Here is a 4717-nt window from a genome sequence, read left to right on the forward strand (position 1 = left end):
CTTCAGGCATGCTTGGACTGCACTGACTGGGATGTTTTCAGGACTGCTACCAACAATCTGGATGAGTATACAGAGGCTGTGACTTCCTACATCAGCTTCTGTGAGGACAGCTGCATTCCAACATGCACCAGGGTGAGTAATAACAATGACAGACCCTGGTTCACAGTTAAGCTCAGACAGCTGAGGTTGGAAAAGGAAGAGGCATTTAGGAGTGGGGACCGAGCCAGGTTTAAGGAGTCAAAGTACAGGTTTAGCAAGGCGGTGCAAGATGCTACAGCTGTATGCAGAGAGACTACAACACCAGTTCTCAAGGAATGACTCTGCTTCTGTCTGGAGAGGATTCAGACAGATCACCAGCTACAAACCTAATTCCCCCTACTCCATGAACGACTCACGCCTTGCTAACGAGCTGAACCAGTTTTACTGTCGCTTTGAAAGATAATGGGACAGACCTGACACCATCCCCCGTCACACCACTGACTAGTCCACCATCCACCTCCTCCCCCTCTCCACCTCCTCCCCCTCTCTTACCATCCTAGAGAGGGATGTCAATAGACTGTTCAGGAGGCAGAAACCTCGCAAAGCAGCGGGGCCAGTCTCCCCATCCACCCTGAAGGACTGTGCTGATCAGCTGTCTCCGGTGTTTACAGACATTTTTAACACCTCACTGGAGTCATGCCATGTGCCAGCCTTCTTCAAAGCCTCCACCATCATCTCTGTCCCCCAAAAACCAAGGACCACGAGACTAAACAACTACAGACCCGTCGCCCTGACCTCTGTGGTAATTAAGTCTTTTGAGCGCCTTGTGTTGTCCCACCTTAAATCCATCACAGACCCACTCCTGGACCCCCTGCATTTCACCTACAGAGCCAACAGGACTGTAGATGATGCAGTAAACATTGCCCTTCACTAAATCCTCCAGCACCTGGACTCCCCAGGAACCTACGCCAGGATCCTGTTTGTGGACTTCAGCTCTGCTTTCAACACCATCATCCCGGCCCTGCTGCAGGACAAGCTCTCTCAGCTGAACATGGGAAAACATGTCTCTGACTCCAGGACCATCAGCACCGGTTCCCCTCAAGGCTGCGTTCTTTCCCCTCTGCTCTCCTCCCTGTACACCAACAGCTGCACCTCCAGTCACCAGTCTGTCAAGCTCCTGAAGTTTGCGGACGACACCACCCTCATTGGGTTCATCTCTGGTGGGGATGAGTCTGCCTACAGGTGGGAGATTGACCATCTGGTGACCTGGTGTGGTCAGAACAGTCTGGAGCACCCTCCCCCATCATACTGAGTGACTCCCTCTTCGCCACTGTGGACTCCTTCCACTTCCTGGGCATCACCCCCCTCACCAAGAAGGCCCAGCAGAGGATGTACTTTCTGTGGCAGCTGTAGAAAGTTCAGCCTGCCAAAGTCAATGATGGTGCACTTCTACACCGCCATCATTGAGTCCATCCTCACCTCCTCCATCACCATCTTGCCAGGGACAAGGGCAGGTTGCAGCGTATCATTCGCTCTGCAGAGAAGGTAATTGGCTGTCATCTTTTATCACTTCAGGACCTGCACACCTCTAAGACTCTGAGGCGAGCAGGAAAGATTGCAGCAGACGCCTCCCATCCCGGTCACAAAGTGTTTCAGACTCTCCCCCCTGTGCAAGAGGCTGTGGTCCATCAGGACCAAAACCTCTCGCCATAAAAAGAGCTTCTACCCATCCGCAGCTAGCCCCAAGGCCCGGGCCTCACACTGGCACCCCCCCCCCAAATAATACAATCGTCTCTGCACATGTAAATATCACTTCATGTCATATCATGCACGAACCTGGCATTGACCATTCTATATGTATAATGTGAAAGATGTCACTGTGTCTTTAAATTAAAAAACTCTGATAGTCCCGTATATTCCCTGCCCAGCAACACATGGCAGACAAATTTATCAACTCGCTGGTAAATTTAATGGCGCATGTAAAATCTAGAGTGAGATATTTTTTTCTCAGGAGTTAGTGGAGAACAAAACAGAGCTAAAACAAAAATTAGACTGAGTGTCCAGAAACACAACTGCTAATGAATGCTAACAAGTTCACCCCTTACAATTTATAAAATTATATTATGTCAGTGTTGTGGTTACAGCTTGTTTCACTGCCCCTAAGTGGCCAAAAAGCACATACTGTTTTAGGTAGGTGAGAAGCTAGAGTAGCAAAAACACATGTACAGATCACCCAGAAAGCAACTCCCTCTTAAAGGGACAAGCCTTTAACACAGTAACAGGGACACTCTCTGGAAAGACACAATGCTGTTAAAGGAGACCTATTATACTGCATTTCCAGTCCTATATTGTAGTTCTGGGACTCCTCTATGGCAGCTTTGCATGATTCAAAGTAAAAAAAAAAATAATTCTATCTTGTACTGGCTCTTCATGCAGGCTCTCGTTTCAGCCTCTGTCTGAAACAGTAGATGCTCCTGTCTCTTTAAGGCCCCTGCTCCAAACTCCAATTGTCTTCTGATTGGACATTCTCTGATGTGTTTATCAGGCTGCCACAGGGATGGGGCTGCAGGTTCCTTTGTGGGCGTGGCCAGCATTCTCTGCCTGGAGCAAATGACCATATATGGAAATCCGGCTCGGAATGACATCATACCGAGCCATTAGTAGAAAAAACAGCTGAAAACAGAGCGTTCAGAACAGGGGAATATCTGAGGTTTTGGCCCACAGGGATTTCTTTTAAATACTTATTATTATTAATATATAATTATTATTTGAAGCTTTGGCCGTGTTTATAATGAACATCTGACATTGTAACATTATAGAAATGCTAGAAAATATGAAAAAGCATAATAGGTCCCCTTTAAATTGTTGACATTTAATTTAGCATTGCAGTAATTTAGCATTGCAGTTTCCCTAAATTAAATTCTATTCACCAATTGTATTGTGTTTGAGGCAGACGTTTCAGTGACAGATTTCACAAAAGCTGGAAAACTTAAACCAAAAATATCTACATGGCTAGATATCACTAGAGTTGAGTGAGGAAGTGCATCTTTTTGTCATTTTGGGAGAACTGGCCTTTAAAAAAAAGCACTGTGACTCAGTATTCTTGGAGGAGCTGAAAGACTGTACAAACAATAGTTATAAAAACATCTGCCTAAAGCTGGATTAGATAATAAATCTAAATATCAAGTGAAACGTGTAGAAAACCACCTAAACAGGAAAAATCAAATGTTCTGTCTCCTCCCAGGATACATAATCCCTCTCCCTGCTGTGAACCAGATATGTGATGATATTAAATGATTCGCTTAAATATTAAAGGAGACAGGATGAAGAGGTTAGATACACAAAGAGCTCTGTAGGGAAGTCACGTTTTACTGGCTGTTGTGAGTACGCGAGTGTGTGGGTGTGCGTGGGTGTGCAAGAGAAACAGTGAGAGAAACAGTGTCTGTGTTCCATATGAAAATGTACAGCCACTTTAAACACTTACTATGACAGCCAATCTTTCATGGTGAATGTAAAGCTTGATTTTATTTTAGCCAAGTTCAGCTATGTTTTTTGCAGGTAAAAGTGTGGATTGATTTTAAAGAGAAACTTGTAAGGTGGTGTGCTGTTGCTATCGATAATATGATTTTCTGTTGTGAATCTGTTCTGTACACACATCTGTTGCATGCCTGTCCGTGCTGAAAGCTGGATACCTCCTGAGGTTTCTTCCATTTTCTCCTTGTTAAAAGGGTTTCGGTGGGGGAGTTTTTCGTCAGTCAAATCAAGGGTCTAAGGACAGAGGGTGTTGTATATTGTACTGATTCTTAAACTCCTTGCGGTAAATTTTGATTTGTGATATTGGGCTATATTAATATTATTGGCTTGACTTGCTTTGACAGTAACGCTTGATCATTTTTAATAATGTTTATGCTTATTTACTGTTTGTCGCCTGGGTTGGATTTTATGTCAGTTTGTAAATGCAACACTGCTTGGAAAAATATCTAGGGCACCTGATTTTTTTCAGTTAATTGCTCAGTTGTTTTGTTTTTAACACATCAAAACATGTTGAAAAAACTCCCCTCACTTCTCTGCGACAAAAAGTGAGATTCTTCAAATTGCTTGTTTTGTCCTTCCAACAGTCAGAAAGATATTTACTTTGTCATCATATATAACCAAAAAAAAGGAAATCTGAGATGCAGGAATGCTTGTAATGTTTGCTTGAAAAATTACTGAAATAATTAATTTATTGACTTATTGATTACTTCACTAATGTTTCTACTATTAAAAGAAACAAAGTGTTAGAAAAGTGTTTCAATTTCATCCTCTTTTAAATGTTCTAAATTCATTATTCTCTTATGTTTAAGAAACAGGAGTTTTAGACACAAATATGACTTTCTGCTTATGAAACAAGAAGAAGAAAGAAGAACAACAGCAGAGTGACGTTGAAGAACACTGAGCCATACTTCAACAACCTGTTTCACAGAGGAGGGATGTAGGTCATCTGTAATCAGACCACACAGTCTGTGTGTGATCACAGAGGTACATGTTCTGACCTACTCACCCGTTGAGGGAGGATCATCACACCACGGGGGGTTATGTGTTACAAAAGAAATAGAGAAAGAACAGGAAGATTATATGCCTACTAGTTAGAGCATAAAAATATGCTGTCAAATGGATTTCAGTGGTGGTTCTGATACTGTACACCAGCCAAACGACAACCCTAACCTTAATCCTAGTCTTGACTAAAGACTTCAATAAA

The 4717-nt window shown here is 43.2% G+C and overlaps 1 long non-coding RNA gene across 1 annotated transcript; it reads left to right on the forward strand.

Moving 5' to 3' along the window:
* Window positions 1-739: 739 nt before the first annotated feature.
* On the forward strand, window positions 740-4264 carry LOC123956859. Its single transcript, XR_006821658.1, has 2 exons — window positions 740-781; window positions 1555-4264. It is a non-coding gene; the product is annotated as an uncharacterized LOC123956859 (long non-coding RNA).
* Window positions 4265-4717: the final 453 nt, after the last annotated feature.

The sequence above is a fragment of the Micropterus dolomieu genome, linkage group LG18, assembly GCF_021292245.1.
Source record: "Micropterus dolomieu isolate WLL.071019.BEF.003 ecotype Adirondacks linkage group LG18, ASM2129224v1, whole genome shotgun sequence".
NCBI classification, from domain to species: domain Eukaryota; kingdom Metazoa; phylum Chordata; class Actinopteri; order Centrarchiformes; family Centrarchidae; genus Micropterus; species Micropterus dolomieu.